We start from the raw sequence: 14,257 nt of genomic DNA on the forward strand, positions 1-14,257 counted from the left end.
AAGGTTATTAAGGAGGTCGCTCTGGCCCCATAACAGCTTATCCGACCTCTTACGATTAGAAGCGGGGATGATGTAGTGCTGCAGAAGGTACTCCAGGTGGGCATTCTTTTTGCTCTGCAAAAAAGGGGTGCTGCTATACCTGAGAGGCCGATCTAATTCCTCTTGTGTTATTACATCCACTGGAGACCCTGAATCCAAGAATAATGAAAGCTTTTGATCTTCACAGGAAGCGGACACCAATATACACTCGTTTCGAAAAATGTATCCTGTGTGCACTCTAGATTGTTTTTCTTTACGTATGGTCGTTTCTCGTCATGGCATGCCCTTCTCCCGACTTAATAACAGATACTAACCTTTCAACTGTTTTCCAATGTGACGTCCAGTGTCCTGTGTTTTTATTCTTTCTGCAATATGGTTGCATCCCTTTCTCTTTGTCACTATCATCCCTAAGTTTAATGTAACATTCAGATTTCGTGTGACCAAGATTCGCACAATAATAACATAGAGTAGACCTATCTCCCGAATGTGACCCACGAAATGGATTTCCTTATTTTGGTTTTTCTGTGGCACAGTTTCCGCTTGGACTACATGTAAACTTTTGAGGCTGCCTGTGGCCTGGTGTTTACGATTGCTGCCTCGATGTCAGCTGTTGTTTGGTTTGTCTGTTTTCGGGTCGCGATCATTTTCGTTCTGTACTTGGGCTAGATGTATTCATGGTTGCCACAGTGTCTGTAATTCTCATTCTGGTTGTACTGGGTTGTTTTACTTCACATTCACTCACCTCTGCTTTGCTAGAGTTCAGCTCTACCTCGTTTATGAACTCTAACAAACACATTCCTGTGGTATAAGCAACTGTTTTTCCTGTCTTCGAAACCCTGTCAGGTAATTTACACAGTGCAGCTACTGTACATAACCCAGCATGTCTACGACACGTATTAGTGACATCTTCCCATCAGTTATTACCCAATTTGAGTTCTTCATACAGGCTAACAATATTCTCTTAACTGTGGACACATTTGCTGTTATTTCACTTAAGACAGGGTTTGTGGTACGTTGTCTCATAAGATCCACGATCTTATGTAATTCTGGAATTATTCATGACAAAAAATTATACCTTCAGAACGTTTCTTTAGAAATTCTGTCTTAAATGCATCATATGTCTGGGCTTGTAAGAGCTTATCAGATCTAAGCAGATCACTAGCTGGGCATCTATCTTGGTTAATCCATGATGAAAAAACAGCTATATTTTCACTCTCATCTCTCATGTGTCTTTCAACAAAAAGTTGCTCACACTGATTTATAAGGGACATCACATCGAAGCGGTCTTTGTTGGTGCCTGAGAATTTTGTGAGATTCTTATCCTCATGGTACACGAATACCTGATGTGGGGAAGGTGGAGCTGTGGTGTTAGATCCACTAGCCATTGTGTTTCTTTGTTTGGTCAATTTCACTTGAAGTCCCTTGTCGTTATGGGAAGGAATTGTTGAGTATGTACAATATTTCCAGACCAATGTATCCTATTGAGTAAGTTTTCATAGATGTGTATGCCAGATCTATAATCTTCCCATTCCACATCAGAGAAAACTGTCCAAGAGGCGTCATTATCCTAAAATCCTCTCACAGAAGTGTTTGTTTCTTGATCTTTTGTTCGTGGAGAACTATGTGTGTTTGTTACGTTTTCCTGTTGTTCTACTAACTGTGAATCGTCACTGGGCAATTCAAATGCTGTCTCCTCTGGCAATAAAATTGGTGATGTTGAAAACATCTACAATAGCATTAAACTAATTAAGAGGAACATTTTGTTATGGAATGTTGCCATGAAACATTTTATGTATGTGTTAACTCTGTAGATAACGACAATTATTAGGAATAAATGAATGCAATACACTATATATATATATATATATATATATATATATATATATATATATATATATATATATATATATACACATATAATTGTTACTGTTGGTACTAGTAATTAGTATTGGACTTAATATAGATAACTGAAGAAGGTATATGCATGTAAGTTTGTATATAGATGAAGTGGTGTTTGTTACTAGAAAAGGTAAACTTTTTTAAGAATATAAAGAATTATATGACGTGTGAATGGCTATCGGAGTCCGTTGTGGTTTGAGGACTCGGGTCGTAACGCCACTCACTGCCTGTTTATCTTTTTTTTTTTCCTAACCCTGTAATCCTCATCAACTCTATCTTAACTGTTACTTAGTTTGATTGTTGTAAATTGTATATCTTGTGCAAAGTTTTTTTTATCACTCTTGTATTAACAATAGGCTACATCCCTATAGGATAGTGGTGATAATTTCTGAAGTTATAAACAAAAAACAGTGATTGTATGTTTATGCTCTCTGGGAAAAACAAAGTAAAAGTACATACATCAACTAGCAAATGTAGAATGGTGTCACCCTCGGAGACTCAGAGCCGTGGTAAGTAATGGTGAGTGAGGTGAGTGCTGGGTCAGGGCTGGTTCTGGTAGTGTTGCGTTGTCTCTCCCGTCACCACTGAATCAGCGCCTCTTCATTCTCTGCTGCATAGGTTCGTTTGCTGGATGAATGTTGCTTGTAGATATGGCTTATTTCGTGGCACTCGTAGATGCTTGTAGTTTACCGTGAATCGTAGAACTGAAGCTCGAAGCTAACTAGACTTGTCGTAGCTGAATGTTGAATGATGATAAAATCATGAGGCGTAAATAGATTGTACTGTGGTTCGTCGGTTCGCTGCTTGCCCCCAAAGTCGATACGTAGTCGTAAATAGACAGAGATTGGTAGGTTGGTTGTAACTGTAGATTGTCAAACCATGGCTCGAACTTGTGGTGGTTTTTGTTTTCTATCTTGATGATATAGACTCAACGGTAGAACTGTAGACATGGTAGCGGATTCTGAAAGGTGTCTGGGTTACGAGACAATCTGCGAGAACTTTTGCGATGTGCATACGAGGTTTTGACAAGTGGTATTCTGGAGAGTGTTGTACGACAGTCTTAAGACCAACACCAGGTTGCGCCAGCGCAAGTGTTGGCCAATCAAGGAGCGGAAGGTTTCTTTATTTATACCTGAGCAACCAATCACAGTACACAGGAGTATGACGTCATAGTGGTAGCAGACGATGTTTTCACACCGCCAGTCATAATTTCCAAGACAGTATTGAAGCAGTGGAAGACCACCAAAATATTATGTATAGAAGGGCAGTGAACTTCTCAGAGGAAGAAATAAGTGCGCTGATTTATATTTTTTTTCGACATTGTGTCATGTAGGCTATCACCATATTTTTGATGAGTTACTTCTTTACACTGGCATGTTTAATCGAATTTTTGTGAACATTATATCATTAGGCTGTAATTTGTTTGCAGTAAAGGCAATATTGGCCGACAATGCTAGTTTTACCACTTAAGTCGAAATAGTACTTGCTCCGTTATAGTATTCTGGCATCGTCTACGACCTTCTGATGCCACTTGTACTTATTATTTTTTGAAAAATCGCAACAGTTGTATGCAGTTAAGGATTAATTGATGCATGATTTAATTCTGAGGATTTGGGGGATGCCTGAGCTACAATATTTGTAAAAATAGGAGAGTTATAAGGCTTACGATGTACTTAGGGCTGCCCCTCACATGGCGCAACTCTAAGAGGAGAATTGACAACGCCACATAGAGTTTGCACTCTTTTTCTAGGGCTCCAGAATATGCACCTTAGTGAAAAGTTGCTCTTACGCCCAAAGATGGTGGATTTGCGAGGATTTTTGAGCTTTCAGAATCCGCCCCATGGATCGTACGCTTACTGCCACCAAGTATAATATCGTAGTCGTCGACGAACTTTTCCAATAGTGTGTTAGATTGTAGGGATTTTAAGAAGGAGAGAATGTTTGTTGTACTTGTCGTGGATGGCAGGAGAAAGATAAAGATGAGTCTGGGGTTTGATTGTAGTTTATTTCTTCAGAGGGAGTATCTCACAAGAGCAGTACTGAGGTGAGAGCGGTTTTATGCTCGCTAATTCCGCGCGCTCTGTTCCTGCCTCTCCTCAATGTCTCTCTCACCTAACCCCTTCAGCCCTGTCTCTCCCACTTCCCCTGTATGTGACTGGTTGTGTCACGTGTAAAGGCACGGGTGTGTGGAACTTTCCAAGCTGGGGGAGTTTTCATCAGGGGTCTTACTGTGCTGTGTGTGAGATTCCTAATGACAGAATGAGCGACGTTATTTCCTCTAGCCCTCTCCTTTGGGGACGACTTTCTTCGAACTCCATATTACATATATACGTTATTAGGTATTATGCAGTGTGTTATGATATTTTAGTTTCCTGACAGTATACCATAAAAAATACAAAAAAGGGTAATTTTCAATTTTCTCGTTCCAGGAAGGTAAGAGGTTTACGCAGATTTGCCTCTTCCCATGTGAAGTCTTGCGTATTTGCGTTAGATTTTATCTGTCAGTAGATTTTATTTCAATATCTTGTTTGTTCATTAACCGATTTCAAAACTTTTCTGTATTTTCAAAGAAGTTATTTTCTTTTGAAGGGAAAGCAAGGAATTGTCGTCATTTAGATTTTTGTTTTATGTTAAACACACACATACAATGCTGAAGAGTAGTCCTGTGTATTTTGTTTAATGATGATTAGGTTTGGCATTTTCTTACATTTTTTCCTCCTGGGGTAGCATGTATCCCTTGTACCTACAGTGGTACAGATACACCTCTGTACCTATTAAGGAGCGGAGTGATGAAAACGAAGGGAAAAGACAGAGCTGTGAGAAGTAGCAATAACAAAAAACAGACCCCACCAACACAACACGAGAGAGGGGGAGAGAGAGAGAGAGAGAGAGAGAGAGTTGAGGAAAAATGTGCTCAGCAAAAATCTACTTAATCTGATTACAGAATTAGTCTTTCTATATTTCTTTAAAAAAGACATTTTGTTGCCGCAGTTTTGTCCGTGGTTTATTCCTCCTGCACACACACACACACACACACACACACACACACAGAAAGAGGGAGGGAGAGAGAGAGAGAGAGAGAGAGAGAGAGAGAGAGAGAGAGAGAGAGAGAGAGAGAGAGAGAGAGAGAGAGAGAGAGAGAGAGAGAGAGAGAGAGAGAGAGAGAGAAAATTCAACAAAATAATTATTTACATGCTTCTAGAGTGGGAAAGTATGCAGATGTTAATCAAGTATAACTGGATGTCAGTCCTCATAATTGTTGTGCCCTCTGCTGAAGTATGTTTTTCTTACACCCCCGCTGTTTAGTGATGTAAATTTTTCTAGTCTGTGTGTGTGTGTGTGTGTGTGTGAAATCTTGATGGCTGACTGTTTCTATATTTACGGTATCCAAGGTCTGTGAAAATAATAAACCTCTCCTGGCAATGAGATATTTGTGGTCTGAGATGTGTGGATAACTTAAAAGCAGTAGGCTACCCTCACACAATGCCCACACTGCTGAATATCTTAGTTATCTCAGCATAGAGCATCAACTCTATACCAGCAAATCAATCTTAATCACTTTACGCAAAAATGTACATTATAATGATCAATAACGAATATTTACATAATAAATGGTATTAACAGTACATTGTGAAGCCTGTGTGCGATTACTTCATGACGGGCATAATTCGTCTTCCAATCATATTGGTAAAGTCGGACCGAGTGCCTCGAGGAAAAGGTCAGCAACTCTGCACCTTCGTCCTCCCCCCAGACTAAATAAGGTACAGTAAACTCTCAATTATCTGGCGTAATTCAGCCAACCCCAACGTCCCATATTCCAGAACGCTAGGTATTGCATAGGTACCCCCAATCAGCCATCCATTCGGCGCTGAGCCAGATAATGTGCTACTATAATTCTCGGCCCTCTATCCTAAAAACTCTCCTACACTTTTACCCATGAGTAAAAGATTAGAATGAAGCATAAAATAAAATACAGTACTGATACAGTACATATAGTACAATAATACAGTATATAATAAAATCATAATCATACTGCACTCACCTAGTATTGGTAATGATGAAGGGAGAGCAGTGCATCATGCACTTAATCCCGTGTAGTTTAGTGGTGAATGGCTCCCACAAAGATTACTCCAGCTCCGTCACCTCAGCATCCATCTCAGCAAGGGTTGCTGGAGTAAGCACCAGAGAAGTGGCAGTGGGTGTGAGATGCAGATCTAGTGAGACCTCTGACGGCGGAGAGAACTCAGGCGGTGACACCACCCGTGGAGGTGCTGAAGGGTGAGATAATGGGGCCATGGCAAATGTGCCTCATTCTAACACCGATGGTTTTGTGCCAGAGGTGAGTGGCCAAGGTGGAGAAGCAGTGGCTGCGGTGGTGCCTGCCTGGGATGAACGAGGCCAACGAGAGGAAATAGAGGGCTAGGATGACAGAGGCCAATTCCAGAAAGTCAAAGGCTTGAGTAATGGAGTGGCAAGCATCACTGGAAGGAAAAAAGGACATGATGGAGGACTGCCTAGTGGTCGTTCTAAATTACAGCTTTATAGCCTAATATTTTCATGGCCATCTCGCAGATAGGTGGCCATGGCATGGGTAAAGATGGCCTGGCAAGTGGGATGCTCACAGTGGTTGAGAAGAACCTCCACAGCATCACGGACTTGAAGGAGCCTCGGGAGATCAGGAACTTCGTTGTCATCATCCTCTTGCTTCTCCCCCTGCAACCTTGGTGTCGCTTGGAGTCACGAACTCCATGATTTCCTGGCTGGACATAGTCTGGTACCCAAAGTCTCCTTCATCCACTTCCGAGAATTTGTGGATGGTGTCCTCAGTTGCCCGTCTTTCTGCTGGTTTCATCCGCTGAATGAAGTCCTGAGCTTCCAGTTCAGTAAAGCCAACAATGGCCTCTTCATCATTGAAGAGCTTGTTCCATGCACAAGCGTGAGTGCAGAGAGTTTCCCCCAAGCCTGGGCTCAATTATAGATGGCAGACTTGAGAGAATACCGCTTGAAGTTGGCCAAGATTCTCTCTCCCGTACTGTCCCCGCCTTAAGTTGCCTCCTTCTCGTCCTTGAGGACAACCATCACGTCTTGCATAAACCTTCTCCGGTACAGCCACTTTGTTGATGCAATAATACCCTGGTTCATCGGTTGCTAGATGGAAGTCGAATCAGACGGCAAGAACATCACCCTAAAACGACTTCCATCTCCAACCAACTCCTTTTCAGAAGATTGAACACGAAGATTATCAAGAAGAAGCAGGGTCTTCACATGGTCGCTGCAAGATCAAGACTCTACGTTTGATAATGACTAATCTCCTTCACAGAATGACTGTAGAACCTCTCCTTGAAGATCTTGGCTGTGAACGAAGCCTAATCACTAAGAACCAATCCATCAACCCCCAGAGACAAAGTGGCTGTTTTGTATGCCTCGCTATAACAGATTTCAGATGATATGAGCCTATTGCACTGGCACAACATAAAGCAAAGACATGCTGTTTACCCACCTTACAACGAGGTATTGACTTCTTCTTCTCGTCAACCAAGGTATTAATCAGGACAGACCGAAAGAAGTGACCAGTTTCATCAGCATTATGAACCTGATTCAGGCATAGGCCTTTTTCTTCAATCAGGTTTGTCAGCTCTATGCAAAACCCATCTACTCCTTCGGTGTCTGCATCCAAAGCTTCACTATAAGTACTCCTGTTAAAGAGCCCATGTCGAGGTTTGAACACAGTCAGCCAAACTTCAGAGGCCTTGAAATCCGCGATCCCCAGTTGCCAGCGAACTTGGCTGCAGCCATCAGCTTGACAGGAAGCACAATCAAGCCACTGCTATCCTGTTGTTTGAACCACTTCACGCAGGCCTGATTAAGTTTGCCAAAGCGTGGCTTGGCCATCATCTTGCGCTCACTGTTTCAAACAGTCGTGCCATGTTCACCCTGGAAGAACATTTGGATGGAGTCTTTGTTTTTCTGCAGATCCTGCAATATGGTGTGGGTCATGTTGTAGTGCCGGATCAGTCTTGCGATGGTCCAGCCTTGTTCCATCTAGTTAATTATATCCATCTTCCCCATGTAGTAAAGGACACGACACCTCTTAGTAGGTGGTGGAGGAGCCGTGGAGACAATAACTAGGACCATGCACAAGGCTAACAGGATCTGCAGCAGGACACCGCCACAAGAGGCACAAACTCAGCCATCACACAGAACTAGAGTACAGTAGTCAGTGTACTAGGGCATGGAGCACTGAGGGGCTACAAGGTTAGTCACAGCACTACAGCAATGAGCGAGGCATGTGAGGCCACAGGTAGTGTCACAGCATTGAGGGGCAGGCATCAAATGGGTCACAGTTCACAATGCACATTTACGTCCTCACTATACATGTAGAGTAGTCAGAACACTAGGTCACGGAGCACTGAGAGGCCACAACATCAGTTGCAGCACTACAACAACGAGCAGGGCACGTGGGGCCACAAGCAAAGCCACAGCACTGGGGAGTAGGCACTACATGTCACATAATAGCAGTGCACATATATGTTCTCACTACAGTAATGAGAGCACTAGAGCATGAAGCACTAAGGGGTCACAAGGTTAGTCGCAGCACTACAGCAACCAGTGAGGCATGGCAGGCCACAGACTAAGCCACAGCACTAGGGTCTACGGTTTAGCCACTGTGTGGGTCAGAAGAGCAAAGCACACAGATACGTCCTCACTATACAGTGTCCTTGGGAGAGAATGAAAGTGATGGTATGCTCGGTACACTGGGTGTGCCGCTTCCACAATGCATTGTGACTGGATGGTGTATTGCAGGGTTTTCGTACGCGCTGATTGAGTTCCGCATCTGACATGGATGATATGCCTCACCGCCAGAAAATGGATAGGACCACCGATTGTTTCCCATGACTGTGCCAGATATTGTTTCAATAGAGTCCCCTCCAAAAGTTCCATATATTACATTGGGCCAGATATTGCTACAAAGGGTAACTGAAAATTTACAGTATTATAACAGGTTAATGTTTGGTTAGTTCTAAGTTGGTTAGGTATAGATTGCTTTAATGTCAAAGCGCAACTATTCTTATTACTTCTTTGTTTGTCTCTTGAGCAAAGGCGCGACACTGCAGGATCATTCCTCTCTGAACTTGCTTCGATGTTACCAACATAACTGGATGACTATGGTGAGCCCATACTTGCCCTTGATCATATGCTTGCAACACTGCTAACATGTTGAATTACATGACGGCAACGGTTATTGGACAATTGTTCGCCAACTTGTCAGCAAAATTTTCCTCAGCCTCATATTGTTGGCTTGTTGACAGCTTGTTCGAGAGTAGGCTGTTTAACATGTTGCCAATCAATGTTCGAGGGCAAGTGTGGACGGACTCTAAGTGTATCCATAGAAAAACATGTTACTGGTACTGTATACACCTCGACCCCGTCAATTTGAGGTAGATTTGGGGTGATGAATATCCACTGGCCTATATACACCAGTTTCTTCATGAACTTTATTATGCATAAGTCGTGATTACAAATATATGCTGAATATTATCTCACTTCCCAAGAATACCGCCAAAACTTTAAATTTCGGGGGCACGAAATTGCTGAACTTCTAGAACATCACCTGGTGTGTCCTTGCAATATAATGCTTAACTGCATATTAAGAGGCTTTAAAATAGTGCCGGCTACTGATACACTTTCGGGTGAATAAATATCTGTTAGTAATTTCTTATGACACACAATAAATCAGTGCAGCCATTCAAGTAATGCTAAAAATACAAACAAAGTTTAGTAGCAACACCCAGAATCAGTTATATAACTGTCATGAAACTGATTCTGAACTCTAAGGGTTGAGGATTTGAGATGGATAGAATAACATGAAGGGTATGCATTTCAAAGCAGGAATATGTGTAAAATGCATAGGTTTTATAGACTACAATGCAGTATGTGAAACGCAGTACAGTATGTTGCAACATTAACCCATAAGTGATTGTCCGGAGGCAAATGAATATTTCTTCAGTGTTCTTGTAACATATGTGGGAGATAGGAGCCGATCTGTCGAGCTCAGGGACAGTCATCTTAATGAAAAACATCCTATACAGCAGATCAGCTTTTTGAAGGTTGCCTTTAGCTACTGTCCAGTTACCCCACACTTTACTGTAAAGAATGTTCCCTTGGTTTGAGAGACCATGCTTGCCATTCACAGACTTACCAACATCATACTTCCAGGTAACATCATACTTCCAGGTAACAGGCTTCAAAAGCTTCTGTTGAATAATGTATTGCTTCTTTTTTCCCAGACCATTTACTTACGAGAATTGATATCTGACTGACTGTGGAAGATGTTCTCTCTCTCTCTCTCTCTCTCGCTCTCTCTCTCTCTCTCTTTCTCTCTCTCTCTCTCTCTCTCTCTCTCTCTCTCTCTCTCTCTCTCTCTCTCTCTCTCTCTCTCTCTCTCTCTCTCTCTCTCTTTCTCTCTCTCTCTCTCTCTCCTACTTATATCTCACTGTACTCTCAAATAAACCTTTTTGGAACTACAACAAAAATGCAGCGAGCTCTGCCTTCTTCTCTTGTCTGCTCAGTCATGAGTCATAAGGGAACCGTTGCATCTTACCTCATCAACTACCCATCCCGATATCATTGCCTCCAACTTAGTGCACGTCCACAGGTGCCCTCGAACAAATGTTGACAACATATGCTGGGCACATGTTTGGATAAATGTATGCAGCATTACTTGGACAGTACTTCTTTGATTTTCCCTGGAATGATTATTGTTTCCATGGCCGGGAGTCATCTGAGTGTCCCTCGCGCGTTACCGAGGTTATTCTCGTTGGCATGGAAGCACACATTCCTTGGATTAAACACGCTTGTTTTAATGCTGTCCACAACAAGGAGAAGGCCTGTGAAAGGTACCGGAGTCAACCCACTCCTGAATCACATCTTTCTTCATGTTTCTGCCCGGAATCGTGATAAGTTTGTTCCTCGCTCTGTTAAAATAATTTCATCCGTACTTAATGCTCTCAACTCTCCAACTCGAATTCTTCCCTCTCCTTCTGGCACCCTGCCAAAAATCTTTCTGTCAATTTTACTTCATCATCCTTCCCTCCTCTTTTCTACTCTGATGGCTCTGTAGCTACTTCTTTTACTGATAAAGCAGATCTCTTTGCTCAGACTTTCTCCCCCAATTCCAACTTTTTTTTTTTTTTTTTTTTTTTTTTTTTTATGTGTCCGACTCTGGACATAGGCTTCACAGCCTGCTATCAAGGCCCAGCAGTCCTCCTACATACCATACACCTCTACATGTCACCACTTCGGCGCTAACACCCACCGTCCATATTGAATACATGCTAGGGCTGTCTCATACAGGACTGGTGTATTGGTATTAGCGGGGGTATTTTTACGACATGTCGGCGGGTCTTCTGGTAGATCAGTAAAGCCTGATTTAATGAAATTCAAATCCTTAAACTGTTCCCTGCCCCAGCCGGGATTCGAACCTGGGTCCGTAAGGACTGCAGGCCACCTCTCTACCGATTGAGCCACCGCCTCCCCTATTCCGGTGATGTTCCTCCATCACTTCCCTCCCTCTGTCTTCCTCATGGCTGACATTAATATTTCTTCAGCTGATGTATTTTCTGCCATCACTGGCCTCAATACCATCAAGGAATATTGGCCTGATGGGGTCCCTCCTGTTGTCCTCAAGAACTGTGCTTCTGTGCTTACACCGTGCCTAGGTAAACTCTTTCGTCTTTGTCTAGCAACTTGTACCATTCTTCTTGCTGGAAGTTTACTCTCATTCAGCCAGTCCTAAAGAAGGGTGACCATTCCCAACCCTCTAACTATCGCCCAGTTGCTTTAACATCCGGTGGCTCAAAAGTTTCGAGTCTATTCTCAACAGTAAAATTTTAAAGCATCTCTCCTATCTTTACCTTCTTTCTGATTGTCAGTGTGGGTTCCGTCAGGGACGCACCACTGGCGATCTTCTCACCTACCTTTCAGATTCCTGGACATCCTCCTTTCGGGACTTTGGCAAAAGTTTTGCCATTGCACTTGACATCTCAAAGGCTTTCGATCGAGTCTGGCATAAATCTTTAATTTCCAAACTGCCAACTAACGGTTTCTGTCCTTCTCTCTGTGCCTTCATCTATAGCTTCCTTTCTGGTCGTTCTATAGCCACTGTTGTAGACGGCCATCGTTCTTCTCCTATATCTATCAACAGTGGTGTTCCTCAGGGCTCTGTCGTATCACCAACTCTCTTTCTCTTATTCATCAATGACCTTCTAAGCTGTACATCTGACACCATCCACTCATACACTGATGACTCCACCCTTCACCTTTTCATTCGGTTCCCGCAATGTCCATCTCAACATTACTTCAACAAAAGGGATGAGGCTGTGGCACACCTAATGTCTGACTTGGCTCGTATCTCTGACTGGGGTAAAAGTAATCTTGTAATTTTAATGCATCAAAGACTCAGTTCTTACACCTATCAACCCGACAAAATCTTCCACAGGAGTACCCACTAATGTTTAACAATATCCAGCTCAATCCTGCATCGTCCCTAAACATACTTAGGGTTTCATTCTTTTGGGACTCATCTTGGAAAGATCATATTAGATCTCTTGTAAAATCTGCTTCCAAGAGATTAGGCGTGCTAAGCCGACTCCGTACCTTCGTTACCCCTGCACAGTTGTTGGCTTTATACACAGGTTTTATTCCCCCCTGTGTGGAGTACAACTCTCGGGTGTGAAGAGGCTCTCCACATCTGTACAGCTCTTCTCAATAGGGTGGAGTCAAAGACTTTTCGTCTTATTAACTTCCCTCCTCTTACTGGCTCCCTTCAACCTCTGTCTCTTCGCCGCACTGTTGCATCTGTATTTCTTTTCTATAGCTACATCAATGATCACTGCTTCTTTGAACTGCCTGCTTGCATCCCTTCTCCTCTGCAACTGGCACGTAGCACCCGTCTAGCAACAAACTGTCATCCCTTTTCTGTCCAACTCTCTAATGCAAGAGTTAACCGTTACTCCCAGTCATTCATTCATGCAACAGGCCAACTCTGGAACTGTCTCCCTCTGTATTTCCCAGTTCCTATGATCTCCAGTCTTTCAAAAGCAGTGTGCCCAGGCATCTCGAAATGAACGGATCTTGATTTTGTTTTTTTTTTTTTTTTTCTTGGAAGGAACATTTTGCGGGCTCCTTGCCTTTGCTTCCTTCTTCCTTGCATAAAGAGAAAATGTATGCAAACATGCTTCAGTGCAGCTTCAAACACTGGCAGCAGAAGGACTGGGATAAGAGTGTCCCTATCAGGCAGCTGAAACTTCATCATGATGTTGCCAACAGAATGTGGACGCTGCTGTTCCCAACATGTTTGCAGCATGTTCGTTACTGTGTTGTTTACATGTTGCCTGTACTTGTTCCAGCACACATGTCCTTTGTTTCGTCGGAGAACTGATGACTTTAATCTCTTGAAACCGAGGACACACATTCTTTTTTACTATTTTAGAGTATGTAATTCTGCTTTGTCAAGACTTTTCTATTTGTGACTATTAATATTCCTCAAATTCCTTCATCATAAGATGCCTACCATAGGTTGAATAATAAGCTAAGAGAGAGAGAGAGCACATCATAGTGCTACAGGGATTAAACCTCTCAGCATCCCAGGGCTGTCATTCCCAGTGGCTGGTGGTTTTGGTTGTCACACCCAGAATACGTTTCCAACAAAAACCCCGACATGTTGAACTGACTCTTGTCTGACCCTACTATTATGACACTGATATAATGGTGTCCAGAATATGTAGACCAGGGGTTTTCAACCTGGGGTACGCAAAGGGTCTGTCAGGGGGTACGCGCTCTCCACGCGTCGTTTGGGTAGGGGCCCTGCTGCCTGACTTGTACTGTACGCGTACCGGACAGAGAGAGTTGCGCGAGGTGTTGCTGGGAACGCACCAGTCACCACCCAACAGCCGTGGAATTGAGATTGACTGGTGTTGCTGTTTTTTGGCAGGTTGGTCTCTTTGTGGCTACTTTCTTTGCTGATATATTAATATCGGGATGCTGTGTCTTTTTCAATAACATTATTATCGCAAACTGCATATCGTTGGCAAGTATAATATTGTTAAGTAACCCTGACTTATTCTTAATGGAAATGGTTGATGAAACAGAAAACATTACATAGCATTTCGTATGACCCAAGTGGTGTTGTGCAAACGATTTACTATAGCGGCGATGTGTAGTCACGATGTAAGATCACCTTAACTTAAGTGTGATGTGTAGTGTGACTGTGTGACATGACTGGGTGTGATGTGGAGTATCAGAGTACGGTTTGGTCAGA

The sequence above is a fragment of the Coenobita brevimanus genome, chromosome 67, assembly GCF_032717465.1.
Source record: "Coenobita brevimanus isolate Jiangsu-jjx chromosome 67, ASM3271746v2, whole genome shotgun sequence".
NCBI classification, from domain to species: domain Eukaryota; kingdom Metazoa; phylum Arthropoda; class Malacostraca; order Decapoda; family Coenobitidae; genus Coenobita; species Coenobita brevimanus.